Below are 26,190 nucleotides of genomic sequence, written 5' to 3' on the forward strand. Positions count from 1 at the left end.
AATTTCAGCTCTGCATTGTTTTTGCTGCTGTGCTCTGATTGGCCAGCCTGCAGCAGCTTCTGCCAGGCTACCTTGATGAGGTGTGAAGTGGCCTGACTTCACACAAAGGAATGTGCTTGGGGGAGAGAATCTCCCCTCAGCAGATGGTGAGGCAGGAAGGGGGAGGGCTGCCAAACTGGTCTTCAAAGGCAGAGAAGGACATTTGCAGCACCCAGCAACACCCCCACATCCTGCAACCCCAGACAGCTAGGTTCCCCCATGATTAGATTAGGAGAGGGCAGGAGAGGGGTGTGTTTATGATTTTTAGCCACACCAGTGGGTGGGCTCAGCCAGATGTAACCTCCAAAAATCAGATTCATCCATGTTGGATTTTTAGAGACTGTTGCCTTCTGGGATGGATTTTTGCCACACTTCCCAGGAAGTGGTCATCACAGGGGGACGACCCTGTCCCTGATTGGAGAACCAGGGCCCCCCTGCTTTTCACCCAGGAGCAAGGATAAAACTGGCAGACCTGCACCCACACCTCAGATCCCCTCCAGAATTCAACAAGAAAGGAACTAAAGAAGAAGAAGGACTGCCCTGCTGGACCCCTGGCCTGCACCTGGACCCTGCACTCAGAAGGACTGCACCAGCTGCACACTTGGGCTTCACCACAAGAAGGACTTTGCCTGGCTTCAATTGGTTCAAGGAGGGACTCCCTGTTTGCTACAGGTGAAAAATTGCTAAACCAGAGTCCCCTGCACCAACTCCTGAAGAAAGCGACCAGCTGACCACTGTCCAGTGGCCAAAAAGGAGTTTGCGCCAGGTGCATTCTGGGAATTGAAGTCCGCACCCCCCAAGGACCATCACAGAACTTCTGGACCCTTGGGGTGAGCTGTGGACCCCAAAAGAACCTTAAAAGAACATCTGGGTGAAGCCCCAGAAGTTTGGAAAAGATTTGAGAATTTTTGGAAAAAAGCTCCAGAGAGGGACCGACCCACCGCGGAAATTCTAGCCGGCTTGCCTCAACCGCGACCCGGCCTGACTTCGTGGTTCGTCCCGGTAAAGAAAAACATCCAAAAAAGAGACTAAGTCCGAACGTAAAAAGTTGACCGGGACCTCCCAGCCATCGTATCCGAGAAGGGCTCCATGGACGTCGGATCAAGATCCAGGTTTACCCCGGTCGAAGGATTTTCATCTCGAAAAAACGACTAAGTCCGAAGGTAAAAGTCTCCACCGAGGAAACCCACATCGCGTATCAGGACAAGGGCTCCAGGAGGTCGGATTCAACTGGCAGGTTCGTCCCGGTGAAGAAAATCTTCAAAATAAAGACTAAGGGGGTAATTCTGACCCTGGCGGTAATTACCGCCATGGCGGAGGTCGGCGGTAGCACCGCCAACAGGCTGGCGGTGCACCGCTGGGCATTCTGACCGCGGCGGTTCAGCCGCGGCCAGAAACGGAAAGTCGGCGGTGTCCCGCCGACTTTCCGCTGCCCTTGAGAATCCTCGCTCCGCCGCCATGGGGATTCTGACACCCCCTACCGCCATCCAGTTCCTGGCGGTTCTCCCGCCGGGAACAGGATGGCGGTAGGGGGTGCCGCGGGGCCCCTGGGGGCCCCTGCAGTGCCCATGCCAATGGCATGGGCACTGCAGGGGCCCCTGTAAGAGGGCCCCAAAAAGAATTTCAGTGTCTGCCTAGCAGACACTGAAATTCGCGACGGGTGCAACTGCACCCGTCGCACCTTCCCACACCGCCGGCTCAATTCTGAGCCGGCGTCCTCGTGGGAAGGGTGTTTCCCGCTGGGCTGGCGGGCGGACTTTCGGCGGTCGGCCGCCAGCCCAGTGGGAAAGCCAGAATGACCGCCGCGGTCTTTTGACCGCAGAGCGGTCTTTCGGCGGGAACCGCGTGGCGGGCGGCGACCGCCGTCCGCCGCGGTCAGAATGACCCCCTAAGTCAGAAGGTAACTTTTTAACCGAGGCCTCCCGCGACCTGTAGCCGAGCAGGGCTCCATCGCGGTCGGCCTGAAAGTTTGACTTTGCCCCGGTCGAGGTGCAACCAGATGACCCGATTGGCGCTTTTTGTTTCCAAGCGCTAGAAAAATAATAATTCTTTAAAAATTCATATCTCCGGTTCCCCTGAACCGATTTTAATCGTTTTTGTGTCATTTTAAAGATAAAAATATAAACTATTTTTATAAATTGGTTTTGGATTTTTAAACTGTTTCCTGTGTTTTATTTAATTACTGTTTTGTGATATTTGAATGCTTTACACTTTGTCTCCTAAGTTAAGCCTTGACGCTCGTTGCCAAGCTACCAAGGGTTGAGCTGGGATTAATTTACTGAGACCTAACTGTACCTATGTGGAGGTTAGTGGCTTGTTGCTAGGTGTAGGTACCTACCTGCCCTACCAATAACCCATTTTCCAACATAATTGGAAGCAGCGACGGGATCCTGTACTTGTGTTCAATATCACGTTACAGTTTTAGGTAAAACAAATTAAAAATCCTTTAAATTGTCCTAGTGCAAAAAATGTTTTTAATTTTTAATTTGGATTAATTTCAATTATTGAATTTTTGTAATTTTTCTAAATTCTTGTTTCCAATTTTTGCAAAAAGTTTTTGTTGACACAAACTAGGGAACCATGGAGCTTGATCTGGCTAGCCTACCCACACTGACAGTAGTCCAGCTTAGGGGGTTGTGTATTGAAAGAGGGTTGCCTGCAACCACTGATCTCAGGAAGCAAATCCTGATCACATCCCTGACAGCATAGGCTGAGGCCCAAGAGGTAGAGTCAGAAGAAGCTCCAGAGGAGGGAGAAAGAAGGGAGGATGCAAGCTCTAACCACTCAGGGGAGGGAAGGCATCTGACCCTAAGTGAGGACGAGGAAGAACGGTCCTCAGTAAATACAGTCACTAGGGGCAGATCCAAAGCTAGTGGTGGGAAGGGGGTCCTTTCAGGAGGAGAGAACCCATCCATCAGAGAAAGAGAGCTGGAGGCCCAGCTAGCATACATAGCTTTGGAAGCAGAGAAGCTGGCCCTAGAAAAGAAAAAGTGGGCATACAAAGAGAAAGGAGATGGAAGCAGCGACAAAGAAGCTGAGGTGTCCATGGGTGGGGGAGTTTGCCCCAGGTTACCCAAGGGGGTAGTTCCTGCTTATGTAGAGGGGGATGACATAGATAAGTGTCTGGGGGCCTTTGAGAGGGCACTCCAAATGAGAAGGGTTAGGCCTCAATACTGGGGTTCCCTTTTGTGGGAGTTGGTCCCCAACTCAGGGAGGGATAGGCTTCTGACCTTAAGGGGGGAGGAGGCAGATTCATACCCTAGTATGAAGAGGTGCTTAGCCAAGAAGTTTGGTCTGACCCCAGAGCAATATAGAATGAAGTTCAGGGACACCCAGAAGGTCAGTACCCAGTCTTGGGTTGACTTTGTGGACATTTCACTAAAGGCACTAGAGGGCTGGATTATTGGTAACAAAGTAGATACTTATGAGGGGTTATACAATCTGATCATGAGAGAGCACATCTTGACCAATTGTACCCAAGAAAGGTTACGCCAGCATCTAGTGGACTCTAAGCAGACCAACCCTAGAGAGCTAGGGGAGGCAGCTGATGAGTGGTTGAGAACCAGGGTGGTTGTCAAGTCCCAGGGGGGAGACTCCAAGAAGGGGGGGACAGGTCCCCAAAAACCAAAGGAGGGAGGTGGTAAGCCCACCACAGAGACTCCCTCTGTACCCCAGAACCCTAAGAAGGAGGAGAGTAAATCCCACTCTGACCAGCAGAGACAGTTAGACCCAGGGTTAAAAAAGCTCTTGGACAGTAGGGCTTGCTTTGACTGTCAGCAGACAGGTCACTTCAGAGGAGATGCAGCCTGTCCAAAGAAGGTGGTTAGCACTGGGCTGTCCAGTGTAGCCATAGAGGAGGATTCCTCAGATGATGAAGTCCTCCTAGCATTGAGCTGGGAGACAGGACCAGATGCTAAGCTGGTGATCCCTGAGGGTGGGAGTAGGCACTTCCACCACATTCAAGAGAATGGGATCCCTACCACTGGCCTGAGAGACACCTGTGCCAGTCACACTATAGTGAGTGACCGGTTAGTGACCCCAGACATGTATGTCCCAGGAAAGACAAAGAAAGTCAGGATAGCCACAGGGGAGGTCACCTCCAAACCTGTAGCCATAGTGCCCCTAGAGAGGGAGGGTATCCTTGACTGGATTAGGGTGGTAGTCAGTGCTGACCTTCCCCTAGATTGTATCCTGGGCAATGACCTCCCAGAGGTGAGTCTGGTCACAGATGGGGTGGTCGCCCAGGGCGCCCCCCCAACCCAAAGTCCTGGGGAGTCAGTCCCTACAGTTAGGAGACAGGGGTCCCCAAGAAAAGGAAAGAAGAAAAGGAAGGGTAGGCCACTCTTAAAGAGAGTTCCAGGGAGCCAAAGGCCTTCTGCCCCAGTAGGGGGGGAGCCCAGAGTTGGCACTGGTGAGGCCTCACCTGACCCCAAGGAAGTCCTGAGTAGTCAGGCAGCTGTCCAGATGCAAGGTGTTGCCCCTGCACTGACAGAAGGGAGAGTGGAAGGAGGGTGTCTGCCACAGGAGGTGGTAGCCCCCCACTCTAGACAGCAAGAGGGGTGCCAGGACCCCAAAGTTGCCCTTAAAGCAGCTCAGCCACCTGTCAGTGGAGAGCTTAGGGTGTGGTTCTGGGTACTGACAGCTGTCAGTAGCCTCTGCTGGGTGCTAGCCTTCCTGGCAGCACTGTACTTGGCCTGGGAGGCAGACCCCAGGGCCAATAGTAAAGTAGGCCCTCTGACCCTATTGGTCATGGTGGGGTTGCTCAAGTGTTGGGTGACCTCTTTGGGTAAGCTAGGTGTTGCCCTAGCAAAGTTTGGAGTAGGGGAGGTGGGCACCTCACTACCCAAGTTGGCAGAGAGAAAGGAGGAAGACCCCCCTAGAGGGAAGTTTCAGTTTGAGTTGGGTCCTATTACTGTTGGGATGGCTTCACTACCCATAGGGAGTGACCCTGACAGGAGGATATAAGGCAGAGTAGGCCCTGCAAAGGGACAGCCAGTTTTCTTCACTGTCTTCCTCGCCTAACAAGCCAGGAAGACTCTCCCAGGGTTGGGCTGAGTCTCCTGGGCGTGTGGGCTGGGGGGGGGTTGTGTGAGAAAACAGGGCTGATTGCAGAGGCCCCATAACTTTTTGCCCCCATTTTCCTCTTTTTGCTGGTGTTTTCCTGACTTTGATGGTGCCCTGGGTACTGCTAACCAGTCCCAGGGCCTGTGCTCTGTGTAAAATGGATATGCAAATTAGGCTAATTATAATTGGCTAAGTTAACCTACCTATAAGTCCCTAGTATATGGTAGGGCATGTAGGTTTAGGGACCACAGCATAGGTGGTGCACACCTAGGTGCACTGCTGAGGTGCCCAGTGTCATTTTAAAAGGAAGCCTGCCTTGCTGGCTGCTTTTAAATTAAAGTTATATGCAAATTCGACTTTGGAATTAAAGGTACTTCCAAAGTCTTAAACTACCTTATTTTTACATATAAGTCACCCCTAAGGTGTGCCCTATGTGCCCCTAGGGCTGGGTGCCATGTAACTTTAAGCAGGGACTTTATAAAAATAGATTTATAAGCCCTGGTGAGGTAAAAACAGCCAAATTCGTTTTTCCCTCATTGAAGTAAATGGCCTTCATAGGCTAGAATGGGCAGACTTTATTTTAAATTTTAAAGTCTCCTTAAATGTTACATACCAAGAATTTGGTATCAAATTAATTGTTGTAATAAATCCCACAACTTCCAGTTGTTGGATTTAATATAACTTGTTCAGGTAAAAAGTTTAGACTTTACCTAAAAAGTTGCCAATTTCAGCTCTGCATTGTTTTTGCTGCTGTGCTCTGATTGGCCAGCCTGCAGCAGCTTCTGCCAGGCTACCTTGATGAGGTGTGAAGTGGCCTGACTTCACACAAAGGAATGTGCTTGGGGGAGAGAATCTCCCCTCAGCAGATGGTGAGGCAGGAAGGGGGAGGGCTGCCAAACTGGTCTTCAAAGGCAGAGAAGGACATTTGCAGCACCCAGCAACACCCCCACATCCTGCAACCCCAGACAGCTAGGTGCCCCCATGATTAGATTAGGAGAGGGCAGGAGAGGGGTGTGTTTATGATTTTTAGCCACACCAGTGGGTGGGCTCAGCCAGATGTAACCTCCAAAAATCAGATTCATCCATGTTGGATTTTTAGAGACTGTTGCCTTCTGGGATGGATTTTTGCCACACTTCCCAGGAAGTGGTCATCACAGGGGGACGACCCTGTCCCTGATTGGAGAACCAGGGCCCCCCTGCTTTTCACCCAGGAGCAAGGATAAAACTGGCAGACCTGCACCCACACCTCAGATCCCCTCCAGAATTCAACAAGAAAGGAACTAAAGAAGAAGAAGGACTGCCCTGCTGGACCCCTGGCCTGCACCTGGACCCTGCACTCAGAAGGACTGCACCAGCTGCACACTTGGGCTTCACCACAAGAAGGACTTTGCCTGGCTTCAATTGGTTCAAGGAGGGACTCCCTGTTTGCTACAGGTGAAAAATTGCTAAACCAGAGTCCCCTGCACCAACTCCTGAAGAAAGCGACCAGCTGACCACTGTCCAGTGGCCAAAAAGGAGTTTGCGCCAGGTGCATTCTGGGAGTTGAAGTCCGCACCCCCCAAGGACCATCACAGAACTTCTGGACCCTTGGGGTGAGCTGTGGACCCCAAAAGAACCTTAAAAGAACATCTGGGTGAGGCCCCAGAAGTTTGGAAAAGATTTGAGAATTTTTGGAAAAAAGCTCCAGAGAGGGACCGACCCGCCGCGGAAATTCTAGCCGGCTTGCCTCAACCGCGACCCGGCCTGACTTCGTGGTTCGTCCCGGTAAAGAAAAACATCCAAAAAGGAGACTAAGTCCGAACGTAAAAAGTTGACCGGGACCTCCCAGCCATCGTATCCGAGAAGGGCTCCATGGACGTCGGATCAAGATCCAGGTTTACCCCGGTCGAAGGATTTTCATCTCGAAAAAACGACTAAGTCCGAAGGTAAAAGTCTCCACCGAGGAAACCCACATCGCGTATCCGGACAAGGGCTCCAGGAGGTCGGATTCAACTGGCAGGTTCGTCCCGGTGAAGAAAAACTTCAAAATAAAGACTAAGTCAGAAGGTAACTTTTTAACCGAGGCCTCCCGCGACCTGTAGCCGAGCAGGGCTCCATCGCGGTCGGCCTGAAAGTTTGACTTTGCCCCGGTCGAGGTGCAACCAGATGACCCGATTGGCGCTTTTTGTTTCTAAGCGCTAGAAAAGTAATAATTCTTTAAAAAATCATATCTCCGGTTCCCCTGAACCGATTTTAATCGTTTTTGTGTCATTTTAAAGGTAAAAATATAAACTATTTTTATAAATTGGTTTTGGATTTTTAAACTCTTTCCTGTGTTTTATTTAATTACTGTTTTGTGATATTTGAATGCTTTACACTTTGTCTCCTAAGTTAAGCCTTGACGCTCGTTGCCAAGCTACCAAGGGTTGAGCTGGGATTAATTTACTGAGACCTAACTGTACCTATGTGGAGGTTAGTGGCTTGTTGCTAGGTGTAGGTACCTACCTGCCCTACCAATAACCCATTTTCCAACAGGTATGAATTATCAAGTCCTTGATATTCTGAGATCGTTTAAAAGCAAATAAAGGTCTCGGAATCGTGCAGCCACTGCTGCCAAGTATAGACCATCTTTTCAGAATGAATCTCTTGATTTTGTTAGACAAGGGAGTAAAGGTAGTAACACATGTCAATGACTTGTTATTGTTCCTAGTGTTCGGTGCGAGTAATGCTTCGCGATTGTTATTCCTCGCTCTTTTACGGGCTTGTCTGACAATATCGCGGGGATAGTTGCGAGCTAACAGCTTGGATTGAAGGTCATCAGCCTGAGTAGTGTAAGTATGTGTTGAGCTACAGTTGCGTCTTAGTCTCAAAAATTGGCCAAATGGTAAGTTATCGCGTAAAGATTTAGGATGGTGGCTGTCGTATGTGAGGAGGCTATTACGATCTGTTGGTTTGTGGTATGTGCTGGTGATTAATTTACCATTCTGGATGGTAATCAATAAATCCAAAAAACTTATCTCATTGGTTGTTATTGTCAATGTAAATCTCAAAAAAGGGTTGAGTGTATTGACCCATTCTGTAAAGGTTGAAGCGGTCTCCAAAGGACCGTGCCATACTATCAAAATATCGTCGATGTAACGGCGCCATAGTTTGATGTGGGCAAAAAATGGGTTTGTAGATGGTAGGATGAATTGTTTCTCGAAGTTGTACATATATATGCATGCCAAACTGGGAGCAAAAGTACTGCCCATACATGTACCCCTTATCTGGTGATAGAAATCATCTTCAAACTGAAAAAAGTTTTCAGTCATGGCTAAATGTGCACATTGCATGATAAAGGAGGCTGGTGATGTGAGATCCTCACTGTTTTCTAAAAGAGTTCTTTCAACTACCTGTAGGGTTGCATCCTGTGGGATGTTTCTATACAACGCTTCAACGTCCAAAGTGATTAGACCGTGTACATCGACTGTGTCATTAATTAGATCGATCAAGTTTAGTACATCCTTGGTATCCTGTAGGTAAGTTGACGATTTTTTGACCAATGGTTGTAAAAAATGGTCGCAAAATATGGACAATGGTTCTAATAGGGAACCAATACCTGACACAATCGGCCTTCCCGGTGGTGGTGAAGTGCCTTTATGAATTTTGGGAAGGCAGTAAAAATATGAAGTTTTTGGGTGAGGTGTGTCTAGAAAGGCAGCTTCTTTTGGAGAAATCCATGTATTATTGGTGGCTTCAAGTATCATTGACTTAATCCGAGATTGTAATCTGGGTGTAGGATCCCTAGTGATTTTAGCATAGTAAGTGTCATCAATTAGCAACCGTAAACACTCATGCCGGTAGTCTCTGGAATTCATTATCACTATCGCTCCTCCTTTATCAGCCTGTTTGATGACAATAGTAGTATCATCATTCAGTGTTTTTAAGGCCTGTCTTTCAGTAGTGGTTAAACGCAGGGGTTAAACGAAAAGAAGCTGCCTTTCTAGACACACCTCACCCAAAAACTTCATTTTTTTACTGCCATCCCAAAATTCATAAAGACACTTCACCACCACCGGGAAGGCCGATTGTGTCAGGTATTGGTTCCCTATTAGAACCATTGTCCATATTTTGCAACCATTTTTTACAACCATTGGTCAAAAAATCGTCAACTTACCTACAGGATACCAAGGATGTACTAAACTTGATCGATCTAATTAATGACACGGTCGATGTACACGGTCTAATCACTTTGGACGTTGAAGCGTTGTATACAAACATCCCACAGGATGCAACCCTGCAGGTAGTTGAAAGAACTCTTTTAGAAAACAGTGAGGATCTCACATCACCAGCCTCCTTTATCATGCAATGTGCACATTTAGCCATGACTGAAAACTTTTTTCAGTTTGAAGATGATTTCTATCACCAGATAAGGGGTACATGTATGGGCAGTACTTTTGGTCCCAGTTTGGCATGCCTATATATGTACAACTTCGAGAAACAATTCATTCTACCATCTACAAACCCATTTTTTGCCCACATCAAACTATGGCGCCGTTACATCGACGATATTTTGATAGTATGGCACGGTCCTTTGGAGACCGCTTCAACCTTTACAGAATGGGTCAATACACTCAACCCTTTTTTGAGATTTACATCGACAATAACAACCAATGAGATAAGTTTTTTGGATTTATTGATTACCATCCAGAATGGTAAATTAATCACCAGCACATACCACAAACCAACAGACCGTAATAGCCTCCTCACATACGACAGCCACCATCCTAAATCTTTACGCGATAACTTACCATTTGGCCAATTTTTGAGACTAAGACGCAACGGTAGCTCAACACATACTTACACTACTCAGGCTGATGACCTTCAATCCAAGCTGTTAGCTCGCAACTATCCCCGCGATATTGTCAGACAAGCCCGTAAAAGAGCGAGGAATAACAATCGCGAAGCATTACTCGCACCGAACACTAGGAACAATAACAAGTCATTGACATGTGTTACTACCTTTACTCCCTTGTCTAACAAAATCAAGAGATTCATTCTGAAAAGATGGTCTATACTTGGCAGCAGTGGCTGCACGATTCCGAGACCTTTATTTGCTTTTAAACGATCTCAGAATATCAAGGACTTGATAATTCATACCCGTCCCAGAAACACCATCCAGACCCAGTCGACACTTTGGAATCTCCCGCCAGTGTCAGGACACTATCCCTGTGGACAATGTAATGTTTGTTTTTTGACACAACAGACAAAAACACTCGATCTGACACCCATCGGCCGATGGAACTTGACTAAACATACTAATTGTAACACAAAGAATTGTGTTTACATGATAACATGTCCATGCGGTCTACGATACATCGGAATGACTTCTAGACCTGTTAAGACACGGATTAATGAACATAGGAGTAACATCAGATGTGGCCGCATAACCACCAAATTATGCGCTCACTTCCTTGAGAAACCCCATAATCCAGACGACATGCGCTGGGTTGTTTTGGAATCTCCAAAGTTCATCAATGATTCATCTCAATCATTGTTCAGGCTTGAACAACGATGGGTATTCAAATTACATACTAATACCATTGGGCTAAACGACGACATTCCGTGGGTGTCTCTATCTCGTTAGAAGCTTTAAGAACTTATTTATATTAAGTTTTGTACCAACCGCCTCACAATCATTCAATGACCTTTACGATGGATAGACCCGTGCACTTCCTGATTCATGGACATTAATTTCTCCTGTCGACCATTGTTTTTATTTTACCACGAGATACTAACTGTTATTATAATTTTTGATCCTGACGTTGGACTACTTCGTTATGTTTTGAATATTGCCTAGGATGGAAGAAATGTATCCATTTACTGTGTGTTCCCTCTTTACCTCCTCATGTTAATAGAGGTGAGCCTCCTTAATCCTCTAAGATGGCCGCCACACTATCAAAGAACAATTCAATACTGCTTACCATTTGGAGACCCCCTAGTCCGGTTTTAGTTTTTCAACAATGACTTATTATCTGTCATTATAACTATTATTTATTATCTGCCACACAATCCTCTATTCTGACCCATGACTTAGAATCTTATTGTTCTCGCGTTCTTCTAATAAGAAACGAACCTTTTTTTACCTTCCATAAGATGGCCGCCGGACTAACTAAGTGAATAGTCGATGCGAGCCCACTACCTGCAGTTCCGCGAGTCCGTTTTCTCTGTCAATTAAGTCAGCGTCCTATCAACACGGACGTAATTAGCTCCCGTGTTCGGCTTTAAATATCCTAACCCAACCTCGGCCCGATGTCTCCGGGGTGAGCACGCCGAGGGTAGGTCTTCCAAATCGAGGACGCCTATTTTAAAGTAAGTTCGTTGGGCAAATTGTCTTGAGGATTTATACTGCAGACATTATTTCCCACTGCAAAGAGCATGTCTATATCGGGTGGGTTTTGTCTCCATCGTAATTACGGTCGTATTTTTACACTAAAATCAGTAATTTAAACTATTTCAATGGTATAGCTATTTCTGCAGACATTTACTGTTGACTAGGAGGTATTTATATACATAGCGACCACTATTCTCATTCAAAGTTGTGTCAGTATATTGCTATTTAATACTGCACTGTGCACCGATGACTGTTAGCATCAATATTATTTGTAAAAGGGGACTTTCTATTGCAAAAGATATGTAGATATATTTTTACTGTGCTAACAACGTTTAACCCCTGCTAGAAGCCATAGGCTGGATCGTGCTACTCCCCAAGGGGCCCCCCATACGAAGAGGGCGGGTAAGCATAGCTTTTCTTTTGTTTGACATCACTACATGCACAGATCCACATTGGGTGTGAATGGTCATTTAACCGTGTTTCCAGACGTGTTTGTTTTTCTATTTTCTATTTTTTCTAGGGCGACCTTTTTTTGTTTGAGACTTTTGACGGGACAGTTTACTCAAAATGTAAGTGACTGGTACCTCTTTTTCTTTCACACATATAATTGGTTAGTGATATCTTTTATATAGAGCTAGGAGAAGTATAGTTTGTTATAGGTCCTGATGAAGCGTTAAAGGATCTTTCATGACCAAATTTACGCAAAACATGTTGACCAGACCCTAGGGGTCAGGTGACAATTTCCCAGTACTCTAGGCTTTCAAAGTGGTTGAGCATTATTCTCATAGTCCACTTAATTATGTTTTTAATCTTGATCGTGACCCCTTTTGAGTGCTAGTAAACAGATGAGTTTAGGGGTCTCTAATCAATCTTAATTATTTTTTTCACTCTCCTGCCATAATAAGTGCCTGACCTTTTTTGATTCAACGGCAGTAATCATATATAAAAAGATCTCCGGCAAAGAGCCCCCGAAAGGGGAGCCCGTCAGACATTGCACCAGCCGGTCTGACGAGGAGCTTCCCGATGATGAAGCATGACACCCTTCGGGTGTGTGAGGCCTCTAGCTCCTGAACTTTAATCGTCCACCCTAGAGATTGGAACGAAGTACTTTTAAATGCCAAGTCGAGGTGGCAGTGGAACTGCACACACAGGCCTTGCAATGGCAGGCCTGAGACAAGAAAAAGGGGCTACTTAAGTGGGTGGCACAACCAGTGCTGCTGGCCCACTAGTAGCATTTAATTTACCAGCCCTATGCACATAAAGTGCACCTTACTAGGGACTTATAAGTAACTGAATAGTCCAATCAGGTATGATTCAAGGTTACCATGTTTTAAGGGAGAGAGCATATGCACTTTAGCACTGGTTAGCAGTGGTAAAGTGCGCAGAGTCTAAAAACCAGCAAAAACAGTGTCCACGAAGTGGAGGGAGGCAGGCAAAAAGTTAGGGGTGACTACCCTAAGGCTGTCAGGTCTAACACCTAGTAATTTCCCATGTACATCTCACAAGAGGCTTGCAGGATAGAAAAACACCTTGTGGCAGGCTGAATAATTTTCCATGCAGGTCTTGTGAGTGTCTTGTTGGATTGCCTCATGAGGCAAGCCTCTGTCCCTGAAGCTTGCATTCTACTCTTGCAAGACTCTTGGGGGACCGCAAGACAATTAAAGGGAAATAGTAGTATATAGAAAGCAATAGCCTCTCCACTAAGAACCCTCTTTTGGATAATGTGTGTCCATACTGAAATATGAGGAGGGACTACCCTCTGCTTTCAAACCTCTTTCTCAAATGCCAACAGTGCATAGTAGGGTGTTTCCAGGCACTGGCCTCTCTTGAAACCCCTCTCTTGCATAACAGGTGTACATTCTAGGATGTGTGGAGGGATTTGACTCTTCAATGAGAACTCTCTGTGCAATGATGAATATGCAGAGTAGGGTGAGAAGGAAGACTAGACTCTCCACTAAGACCTCTCTCTGAGCTCATGGGTGTATGTAGTATGGTGTGTTTGGAGTCTAGACTCTCTTCTGACAGCTTTTCCCAGGACATTGGGTTATGTAGCAGGGTACAGGGAGGGGCTAAACTCTCCACTAACACCCCACCACAGTGTCATAAGCATAGGTAGTAGTGTGGGGGGATGGCATAACCTCTCTGCTTTTACCTCTCTCTTTGATAAAGAGTAGGCATACTAGGGTGTGAGAACTGTGGAGAGAGACTGGCCTCTCTCAAATGACAGGTGTGTGTAGTTCATTGTGTGGAAAGGAGAGTCCTTTCCCTTCAGACCTCTGTCTCAGATGACGGATGTGCATATCAATGTGTGGAGAATGACAAGCCTTTCCTTTCACACCTCTCTCTCAGATGATCGGTGTGAGTAATAATGTGGGGGAGAAACTGGCCTCTCCTGTGAGACTTCTCTCTCAGATGACAGCTGTGCATAATATGGTGTGGGTCAGGAACTGGCCTTCCCTTTCAGACCCCTCCCTCACATGAAGGGTGTGTGGAGAAAGACTGTCCTCTCAGCTGAGACCTTTCTCTCAGATGATTGGTGTGCATAATAAGGTGTATGGATGGACTGGCATTTCTTTTCAGACTTCTGTCTCAGATGACAGGTGTGCATATAAACGTGTGGAGAATGGCAGTCCCCCCTTTCACACCTCTCTCCCAGGTGACTGGTGTGTAGAGTAAGGTGTGGGGAGGGACTGGCCTCTCCTTCCGAACCTCTATCTAAGATTATGGGAGTGGCTGGTAGTGTGTGTGGAAAGAGACTGGCCTATCTACTGACACCTCTCTCTCAGTTAATGGGTGTTCACAGTAGGGTATGTGAATGGATTGGCCTTTCTAGTCAGACCCCTGTCTCAGATGAGGAAACTGTCTAATTTATATTTCCCCAGGCCTGACCTCATCCTCTGATATTCAATGATGAACAGGCCTGAAAAACATATGTAAAAGGTTGGATGACCGTTACTAAATTAAATTATCTGGTACTGCAAGGCTTGCCTGAAAGAGACACCTGATGCAACATGCATTGCTTCATTTGCCCAGCAACAGACAGACATCTGGATGTCCATATCGGTCTGAGGGGAGGTTATGATGAAACTGGTTTGGTGATGCCTTTGAAAGTCCGAACCGTCAGAGTAATGTGAAGGTCACGTTATAAACGCCACGAAAACCATGGTGGTAGGCACTATCAGTGACAGGGAATTCCTTCCTTGTCACTGATACGGGTCTCCCCCTTCCTCCCCAGATACCCCCACCTCTCCAACCCTCCCTACATCAGCAATCCCCTTCACACACACACACACACTCATACACACACTCATTCACACATACATACACGCATGCATACATCCAATCACAGACACATCCACACACACTTCCAAACATACACGCAGACATGCATTCACATTTCACAAACATACACACACTCACACATCCATACATGAACGCATGCATTCAACACTCAACACACACCTGCATTCACACATGCACATACATTCACACACCCCCCACACACACAACACCCCCCTCCCTCCCCTGTCGGGGACCCGAATGATCTGGATCCAGGGGGTCTTCCGGCAGGGGACGGGACAGGGTGCTGCTACCGCCAGCAGCGCCCGCCAGCAGAACACCGCCAACCCGTATAATTTTTCATGATACGGCTGGCGGCGGTCTACTGGCATGGCACTGCTGGTGGTAGCAGTGCCACCTTACTGCCATCCGCCAGAATGGCCACAGCTAGATTTCCGCCCTTCTTGTATATACTCTGCCATACCGATAATTATGTATTTATATTTATATAGTCCTCTCTCTGCCTCACCTTGTAGTACCAAATGAGCATGGCACTACAAGACAACAAGAAAGCTGATTTTCACCAATTTTTTGGGTTAAAGCAGAGGTATGTTCTGTACAACGCCTTGGTCATGACGATGGCCGCCATATTTGCTTCCTTATTTATACTTTTGGAGACCTTTCTAACAAAGCATTAAAGATAGACTTTGTCTGGTAGTGTGTTCAACTACACCAAAGAAGGCACAGTACTTAGGGCCTGATTTAGTTCTTGGTGGAAGAGAATTCTCTGTCACAAACATGACGGATATCCCGTCCGCCATATTACGATTCTATGGAGATCATAATGCGGCGGACAGATATCCATCATGTTTGTGGCAGACTATTCCTTCTGCCGAGAACTAAATCTCTCCCTTAGTTTGTAAAATCTTATGAGCAGGAATCCAAAGTTTGTTTCTTAAAGTCGTATGTTGGTGAAATATGATAGAGTTGCCAAATATCAGTTCTTCTTCATCTTGATTAAAATCTATGCCTCTTGAGCTGCAATTACAACAAGATGATTGATGGAATGCTTGAATTCATCTCAGCCACTGGCAATCGCTTGGGCTGCAGCCAAATCCATTGTTTTTTGCCCACCATTCCACCTCATTTTGGACCCAGCTATATGCAAATCAGTCTTGACCATGCTCCACTGGGAACAGTCCAGCCCTAACTGTCAAGTGAAGACCTCCCTGAACCAGAACACAAGCAACTTAGAACAGGTTTTACCCTTAGTATGGGCTCCTCAGCTGAGTATAGCTTGATTCCAGTGTCTCAGTGAGCATGGGACACATATCTGGACATACCTATTGCACTTTAGTCATCAACCAGGTTTGCCCTGCTGATGAGAGCATTGGGGATCTACCCTCTTTACTTTTCCCCTCTCAGGCTGAGGCCTCTTTTAGTTAAGCAGTGTTCGTGCTGTCTTAAAAAAACATGTGAATGTTTGAATTTCTCTACATTCCGTCCATCATCTGTTGTTTCTGCATTTGTCACCCCCAAGTGGGAAGAGTATGCACAGACATGGGTCACATGCTTGCTATGCCATCAGAATCAAGCTAGCCTGGCTGATGAAGGTTGATACCCTGAAACCGGTCCCAGGATGCTGGTTTCTGGTCCAGGGAGGACCTGGGCTGGCAGTTCGGACTGGACTGTTCCCATGGGGAACAAGGTCAAGACTGATTTGCGTATGGCTGGATCCAAACTGGAATGGCATGGCAAGCAAAAAACTGATGGATTAAACCCAGATCTGTGACTTGGGGTGAATGTTTGATTTGCTCTGCATTCCGTCCATCATTTGTTGTTTTTGCCTTAAAAAAGATGCAATGCAATTATCTCCCTGGCTGGGAGCTGCAGCTGAAATGTAGGGAGCCAGCTGGGGCCATCATATACAAGGACACCGTCCACTGCAGGTTCTCCTCAGACAACTCAACCCCAAAAATGGAGCATTTCAACTTTCAACTCCAAACAGACGGAAAAAGCACCACTAGATCACCCTTGTCTATATACTACCAGGACCTCACCCCAGGTTCTGCAAACCCATCCCGGACCTCATCCCCCTGGTCGCCATCAACTTTGAGCACTATGGTGGTCATTACAACCCTGGTGGACGGTGTTCAAGTGGCGGTAAGACCGCCAACAGGCCGGCGGTAAAAAAAATGGAATTACGACCGTGGCAGAAACCGCCAACAAAGACAGCCACTTTAACACTCCGACCGCCAAGGCGGTACAAACAAACAGCGTGGCGGTCACCGCCAACAGACAGGTGGAGGACAAAGTACCGCTCACAGTATCACAACCTACCAATCTGCCACTTTTTCTGGGGCGGATTCACCTCGGACAAAAACACGGCGGAAACAGGACTTCGAAGGGAAAACGCTCACCTCTACACACCCCACGAGGAACCAGGACGCCATGGAACCAGAGCTTCTCATCCTGCCAGCCCTTATCTTCTTGCTCCTCTACCAGGAGCACGAATGCCGGCGGCGAAGACCACGGTGAGTACTCCACCTACGACACAGGGGAGGGAAAAAACAGGGACACACAGACGCAACACCCCCACCCCCAACCGCACCCACTACAACACACACACTAATACAGCATGATACATTACAGTTACACCCCGCAACCCCCCGAAAGAATGCAAAGACCAAAGAAAATGAGTGTAACCATTGTAATATATTAAAATCCAGTAGGCAAAAATATACATATATACACTATAAACAAAATATACACCAAGAATAGTAGTCCAGGTAGTGCTCCATTGAAGTCCGTGGAACACTGGGCCCACACGGTATCGGCGAGGCCCACACAAGATCCCCGACCATGACGGAGAGAACACTGCAGAGGCATCAGAGAGCAATAAAACAGGCACCTCAGGGGGAGGGAAAGAGGCAGCACCTCTGCCGGTTGAGTGCACGACGCCAAATCCACGAGGGGGCCACATGCCCACTGTTCAATCCTGGGGAGTGCAAAGCCACAGTCTCTCAAGTCTCTACAGTGGGTGGTTTGCCCACTGCTTTATCCTGGGGAGTGCAAAGCCACAGTCTCTCAAGTCTCTCTAGTGGGTGGTTTGCCCACTGCTTTATCCTGGGGAGTGCAAAGCCAAAGTATCTCAAGTCTCTACAGTGGGTGGTTTGCTCACTGCTTTATCCTGCGGAGTGCAAAGCCACAGTATCTCAAGTGGATGTCAATCTCCACTGGTTCTGGAGGGGGCTTGGTGCCCAGAGTGCTTCATCCTGCCAAGGACTGAGGTAGTGGATGTCTTTCTCCACTGGTTCTGGAGGGGGCTTTGTGCCCAGAGTGCTTCATCCTGCCAAGGACTGAGGTAGTGGATGTCTTTCTCCACTGGTTCTGGAGGGGGCTTGGTGCCAAGAGTGCTTCATCCTGCCAAGGACTGAGGTAGTGGATGTCTTTCTCCACTGGTTCTGGAGGGGGCTTGGTGCCAAGAGTGCTTCATCCTGCCAAGGACTGAGGTAGTGGATGTCTTTCTCCACTGGTTCTGGAGGGGGCTTGGTGCTCAGAGTGCTTCATCTTGCCAAGGACTGAGGTAGTGGATGTTTTTCTACACTGGTTCTGGAGGTGGCTTGGTGCCCAGAGTGCTTCATCCTGCTCGTGAAGGACTCAGTAGCGTCAGTGCCCTTGGCGCTCATGGGCCAGCGGTGCTTGTGGCGTCGGTGCCCTGTTCAGCGGTGCTTGTGGCGGCGGTGCCCTGTTCAGCGGTGCTTGTTGCGGTGGTGCCCTGTTCAGCGGTGCTTGTGGCGGCAGTGTCCTTTGCAGTGACTCAGCTGCTGGCGGTCCTTTATGGCCCAGCGGGGCTGGTGCTGGTGGTCCTCTCTGGCCCAGCGGGGCTGGTGCTGGCGGTCCTGTCTGGCCCAGTGGAGCTGGTGCTGGCGGTCCTCTCTGGCCCAGCGGGGCTGGTGCTGGCGGTCTTGTCTGGCCCAGCGGGCTGGTGCTGGCAGTCCTGTCTGGCCCAGCAGTGCTGGTGGCCTCCTGGTCAGTGGGGATGATGGTGGTGGCCTCCTGGGCAGCAGAGCAGGTGCTGGCCTCCTGGGCAGCGGGGATGATGGCAGTGGCCTCCTGGGCAGCAGAGCAGGTGTTGGCGGTGGCCTCCTGGGCAGCGGGGATGATGGCGGTCTTCTCCGCCGTGCTGATCTTCCCAGACTTGCTGACTTTCTTGTGGCCCTTCCCCACCTTGAAAGGTGTCGCAGCTGACTCCACACTCCCACCTGTACCCCTGGAAGTGGCTTTGGTTGCTGGAGTCTTCCCCCTCTCCCGCCGGTCACTGGCCAACTTTTGATGCTTGAGAGGTGGGGGACTGTCCGTGCTGTGGCTCAGTGCCCTACTGGCTGCCCCTGTGGCTGATGCACTCCAGATTCCGGTGACTACAGGCACCACTGGTCCCGGAGATGTGGCTGAGGTGCTAGGTTAGGACCTGGAGAGTCAGGCCCTAGGAGACGGACGGGGTTGTGGATGTGTGTGAAAGAGGTCAAGGTTGGACAGGAAATGTTTTTGGGAAACACTGGGACGGGTAGCTGGAGGGGGGTTGGGAGTGGAGGAAGAGGTTGTGGTTGTAGGAGGTGTTCGTTTGGTGACTTTGGGTGAAGGTGCATGCGCTGGAGGCTGTCGTGAGGTGGATGGCTGTTGGGTGGGTGTACGCCTGCGTTTGTGTATCTTGGGAGGAGGCGTCACAGACACACTGGGAGAGGACACAGGGGACGTGTGAATGGCAGTGGGGGTGGTGACTGCACGTGAGCGGGGTGTGGTGGTGTGTGTACTGGTGATGGCAGTAGTGACTGTAGATGTAGTGCATGCAGGTGTGAGTATAGACAAGACTGGGAGGGAGGAAGGACGAGGAGGTGGGGGACACAGTGGAGGCAGTGGATGTTGGTGTGTCTGCATGTGTGTGATGCCTGCGTGAGTGCCTGTGGGATGTGTGGTGTTTATGTTTGCCTGAGCTTCCCTTGTGTGTTGACCTGTGTGCATGCTGGTGTGAAGGTGTGCTTGGGTTAGGCTGAGGTAGAGGGGATTGGGTCTGGGTGGAGGAAGTTGGAGGGGGGATGCTAGACACAGGGACAATGGCTGCCATCAGTGCTGAGGCCAGAGTCTGAAAAGCTCGCTGAAGGGCCGCCTGACCAGAATGAATGCACTCCAGGAATGCATTTGTTTGTTGCAACTGCCTTTCTACACCCTGGATGGCATTCAAAACGGTATACTGCCCAACAGTGAGGGACCTGAGGAGGTCAATGGCCTCCTCACTGAGGGCAGCAGGGGTGACTGGGGCAGGGCCTGAGGTGCCTGGGGCGAAGGTGATGCCCACCCTCCTGGGTGAGATGGCACGGGGCAAAGGCTGAGGGGCTGCTGGGAGGGCGGTGCTGGTAGGGGGGGTGGCGGCTGTACCTGTAGATGCGAGGGGCACAGATGTTGCTGCCACCACAAGGGAGCTCTCATCAGAGGACAAGTCCATGTCACTGGTGTCAGCTCCTGTCCCCACCGTGGAGCTCCCCTCACCCTCCGTCCCACTGGTGAACTCCGAGTCCGTTGTCTCGCCCTCCAGGGCCATGTGGGAATCAGCTCCTTCCTGCTCCGGTGCCACTGCTCTTCCGCCTGATGATGCTAATGCACAAAAGAACAGGGAGACCAAAAAAGGGGGGGGCCTACAAAAGAAAGACATGTTGAGTGCCTGCATTACCGCTACCGTTGACGGACACGACAGACACAGAAGCCCTCTGGACTACGCCGCGCACTTGGGCTCCACTGTTCACTCCCCGAGGGACAAGGCTACGGACGACATCTGCACACATGGATGACACAGGAGCCTGACTAGGTGTACTTGGCACTGTACACAGGTGGGGTGGGGTGCCACAGGGTCTGCCAGAACAAGAGGACCTAACTAGCACACTCGCCCTGGCCTAGGGAAAGCCACAGCCCACCTCCCCACCCAGACACCTCCACTGCGCGCAAAATCAGCAGAATGAGAGTGTACTCACCCCCTTGTGGCTGCTGTGATGCCACCAAGCGCCCATCCAACTCCAGGTACGCCACCGCCAGGATCCTGAACATCAGGGGGGTCATGGTGTGACGGGCACCCCTCCCACGCTGAGAGGCCATCCCCAGCTGGGCCTCCACCATCTTCTTGCTCCAGCAGCGAATGTCCTCCCATCTCTTACGGCAGTGGGTGCTCCGTCTGTGGTAGACCCCCAGGGCCCGGACGTCCTTGGCGATGGCACGCCAAATATCTTTTTTCTGGTGGGTGCTGACCTACATGAATTGTACAGGGGAAAAGAAAAGTTATTACCAAATGCACCGTCACAGTCATTGGCCCCTATCCTTACCATTGCCATGATGCACATGCACTCACCATCGTTTCATGCACGCCTCAATCTCCCCCCCATCTTTCGGCCACCCCACTCCACACAGGCATAGCCCATACGGCATGCTCCCAGTGTATTTACATGTTTGTCAGGAGGACCGTAGAGTAGCGTGTACTGGGGGAGGACCCCATCCATGAGTTTCTCCAACTCCTCCAATGTGAAGGCAGGAGCCCTTTCCCCAGACGCACGAGCCATTGTCTCTTCCAGACCGAGGTCACAGCAGCACTTGCAGTGTAGGTCCTCTCCTGTCGAAGATCAGGTATCGAGTGATTGAACAGAGAGAAAATGGCGGTCACGTCCGCAGCGGTGCGTATCGTCACCGCTGGCGTACATCGTCATTGGCTCCTGGGACCCATAGGGTCCAATGTTAACCAATGCAGCATTGCGCAGTGGTCTTTGACCGCCTACCGCGACGGTGTACAATGCCAGCGCAGTCACCTCACATCCCATTGTCCCACTTTACAGGACAGGCAACCGCCATTTCAGGGGCCCACATGGCTTGATTTTTAACTGCATCACACATACCTAGGCCTAGCCTCAACACTCATACAGGCCAATTTTCGGACTATATTCTGTGTAAGCTGTCGGTACGTACCTCTGAGTTGGTTGACTCTGTGCTCGCTATTGTCCTTCATAGGCACCCTCCGCTGGGACATGTGAGGAGATGGCGGCATCCTCCGGTGTACAGACCGCTGATGGACCTGTCGACAATGGAGGAAAGACATGTGATCATCACCTACAGGCTTGACTGTGCCACAATCCAGGAACTGTGTGCCCAGATGGAGCCAGACCTGATGTCAGCTATCCACCATCCCACAGGAATCCTCCCTCTTGTGCAGGTTCTGTCTGTACTCCATTTCCTGGCAAGTGGGTCATTTCAAACAACAGTGGCCATAGCATCAGGGATGTCCCAGCCTATGTTTTCCAGAGTGTTGTCTGCCCTGCTGAAACGCATGCGGAGCTACATCGTTTTCCTTCAGTTGGAGGATTTGCCTACAGTGAAAGGAGACTTCTATGCCCGTGGACATATCCCCAACATCATAGGTGCCATTGATGGGACACATGTCGCTTTGGTACCCCCCGCAGTAGTGAACAGGTGTACAGAAACCGGAAGAGTTATCATTCCATAAATGTGCAGATGGTGTGTTTGGCAGACCACTACATCTCCCATGTGAATGCCAAATTCCCTGGCTCAGTGCATGACGGTTACATCCTGCGGAATAGCAGCATCCCTTATGTGATGGGTCAACTCCAGCAGCACCGTGTGTGGCTATTAGGTGAGCACCTGGGAGCAAGTCAGTGTGAATAGTTGTCTGGGTGACTCTGGTTACCCCAACCTGTCATGGCTACTGACCCCAGTGAGGAATCCCAGGACAAGGGCAGAGGAACGATGCAATGAGGTACATGTGCAAACTCGGCGGATAATAGAGCGGACCTTTGGCCTCCTAAAGGCCAGGTTCAGGTGCCTCCATATGACAGGTGGATCCCTATTCTACTCACCAAAGAAGGTGGCCAGATCATCGTGGCCTGCTGTATGCTTCACAACTTAGCTTTGCGACAACAGGTGCCTTTTCTGCAGGAGGATGGTCCAGATGGCGGTGTTGTTGCAGGTGTGGAGCCTGTGGACAGTGAAGACGAGGAAGCAGAAGAAGAGGACATGGACAACAGTAACTCGGTGATCCTGCAATATTTCCAGTGAGACACAGGTAAGAATACAAACCTGCATACTGCATGTATTTTAACACTACTACCTCTCTACTGTCTGTGGTTTTCACCCAGTGTATGGTCACCGAGTTGTCACTTTCCCTTATGATTTCACAGATGTGTGTCCTATAGTGTGACATCTGCTTTGTTTCCTCATGGACTAGAGCTGTGTGACATAGGTACGTTGACATTACAATTGAAAGAGCATTTTGCCACTGTAATTGCTAATACAGTATTTCCAAATCACAGACTGACTCCAGATTGTTTTGTGCTTCAAGGGTGTTTATTTAAGTGCTCAATATTGGAGGGGGTTGTAAAATGGTGAGGGGTGATGGTGGAGGAATGTCCATGGCAGAGTCCAGTCTATTAGTCTCACAGGTGCATTGCCCAAATGGGCATAGGAAGTGGAGCTGGGACAGTTTGAGGATGGACAGGGTGACAAAGTGGGACAGAAGGATGACATTCAGGGTGGTCTCATTTCTTGGCGGGGGTCTTGGCATCGTTCTCTGTCTTTGTCCTGGATCTCAGGGATCATTTACAGGGTGGTTCTCCCTCTGCAGGGGGTGGGGTGCTGGTGTGGTGGTCCTGTGGCGGTGCTTCTCTAGCGCCGGCAGAGGTGGTGGGCAGTTCATCGTGCAGGCTAGTGTCAGGGGCCCCTTGTTGTGCCACAGTGTCCCTCCTGGTATTGAGTACTTCCTTCAGCACCCCCATGATGGTGCCCAGGGTGGAAGTGATGGCTCTGAGTTCCTCCCTGAATCCCAAATACTGTTCCTCCTGCAGGCACTGGGTCTCCTGAAACTTGGCCAGTATCGTTGCCATCGTCTCCTGGGAGTGGTGGTAGGCTCCCATGATGTTGTAGTGGGCCTCGTGGAGAGTGGGTTCCCTTGGCCTGTCCTCCCCATGTCGCACAGCAGCCCTCCCAGTTCCCCTGTGTTCCTGGGCCTCCGTCCCCTGGACCGTGTGCCCACTACCACTGCCCCCAGGTCCCTGTTGTTGTTGGGGTGGTGGGTTAGCCTGGGTTCCCTGTAGTGGTGGACACACTGCTGATTGACGTGTCCTGGGCACAGAGATATGGGCCCGCTGGGTGGGTGCTGTGCTGGTGTTGCCAGAGGGGGGAAGCTCTGTAGTGGCCTGTGACTGTGTCAGGGGAACCGACTGTCCTGAGGTCCCCGATGGGCCGGGCTGGTCATCTAGATCCAGTTGAACAGAGCTGCTGTCATCACTGTGGCCTCTTCTGTTGGTAGTATGGACATGTGTGGACCCTCCTGTCCGGTGACGTTGGGTAGGGGTCCTGCAGGGGTATAAAAGGATGTTTATTACATCTATCTGTGCCATGGTGTGCAATAGGTGGGTGACCGTGTACCCCAATGTTTGCATTCCTGTGTGGTACCTTGTGTGATGGTGGTTTAGGGGAGTGTATGGGTTTGTGCAGTGGCCATGCTTTGGTGATGGGTGTCCATGCTTTGTTGTTGCATGCAGGGCTTGGTGTTGGGATGGGTGGGTTGTGATAGTGGGACATTTGTGAGGAGTAGGAGCGATGGGGGTGAGGGTGAGGATGGGGGTATATGATAGCATGCAAGTAGGGTGGGGATGTAATAGTTAAGATTTGACTTACCAGAGTCCATTTCTCCATCTACTCCTGCGAGGCCCTCAGGATGCAGAATCGCCAAGACCTGTTCCTCTCATGTTGTTAGTTGTGGGGGAGGAGGTGGGGGTCTGCCACCAGTCCGCTGAACCGCAAGGTGGTGTCTTGAGACCACGGAACGCACCTTCCCCTGTAGGTCGTTCCACCTCTTCCTGATGTCATCCCGATTTCTTGGGTGCTGTCCCACTGTGTTAACCCTGTCCACTATTCTTCACCATAGCTCCACCTTCCTAGCTATGGAGGTGTGCTGCACCTGTGATCCAAATAGCTGTGGCTCTACCCGGACGATTTCCTCCACCATGACCCTGAGCTCCTCCTCAGAGAACCTGGGTTGTCTTTGCCGTGCCATGGGGTGGTGTGGGTGATGTGTGGGGTGGTGTGTGTAGTGATAAGTGGGGTAATATTTAGTGGTGTGTTGTGTGAGGTCCGTGGAAGTTTTGTGGGTGATGGTATTGTGTGCCTGTGGATGCTTGGTAGTTGTTTGTGGTGTCTCTCTCTGGCCTTCTCACGGTAATTGTGGTCATGGAGGTTTGTGGGTGATGTGGGTGTGTGTTTTATATTGTAATGGGTGTGTGGGAGTGGCGTGTGTATTTGGAATTGTCCAATGTGGCTGTGTTTTGTAAGAGTGTGTGTATTTTGAGCGTGGCGGTGTGTACCGCCAATGGGATACCGCGGTTGAAAGACCGCCACGTGGATTCGTGTGTCATGATAGTGTGGGCGTATTTCTGTTGGTGTGACGGTGGAGGTTTTGTTATCGCCAGTTTATCAGTGACCTTTGGTGTGGCGGACTTGTGTGGGTGTCTGAATTTTGGCGGATTCCGAGCTGTGGGTCATAATAGCTGTGGCGGAATTCCGCGGCCGTGGCGGTGTGTTGGCGGTCTTCTGCATGGCGGTAAGCGACTTTTAACGCCAATGTTGTAATGAGGGCCTATATCTTCCTAGGGGACCTCAACTTCTACCTTAACGATCCCAGTGACACCAACACAACTGACCTCCTGGAAAGCATGAGCAACATTGGCCTCAAGCAACCTGTCACTGTTCCCAACCCACATTGCAGGACACACATTGAACCCCATTTTCAGCTCCAGCAATAGAGTCAAGTACAACCACATCTCACAGTCTGGACTGACCACTACAGTGTCCACTTCATCATATCAGGACCTACCAAAACTGGCACCATTCCCCCTAGCTCCACCCACAGAAACTTGAAAGAGATATCAGAAGACCAATGGAACAACGCTCTCAACTCCCACCTCCCAGGCACAACATCTAAGCAAGAACAGGCTGTGAAGAACATCTCCTAGTGGATCACAGAATGCACCAAAACAATCATCACCGCCAAGCTGGCCAAATACAAAGGAACTGCCAGAAGAGCCAGCTGGTTCACCGCGGAGCTGAAACCCACCAAACGCAAATTCCGGCATCGAGAAAAGAAGTAGTGCACCAGCAAAGAGACAGGAGACCATATCACCTACAAGACAGCACTCAACCAGTACCACCGTCTCCTGAAAGAAACAAAGAAGAGCACCCTAGCAGACTGTATAGAAGCAAACACAAACTGCAGCAAGGAGCTCTTCACCATTATGAAAGAGTTCTCCAACCCCGGAGCCACCTAGAGGGACATCACCCCCTTCCAAGAACTGTGAGACACCCTGACAGACTTCTTTCACAACAAGCTCTCTGTCATCTATGAAAAC

Source organism: Pleurodeles waltl, chromosome 8 (assembly GCF_031143425.1).
Source record: "Pleurodeles waltl isolate 20211129_DDA chromosome 8, aPleWal1.hap1.20221129, whole genome shotgun sequence".
Lineage (NCBI taxonomy): Eukaryota > Metazoa > Chordata > Amphibia > Caudata > Salamandridae > Pleurodeles > Pleurodeles waltl.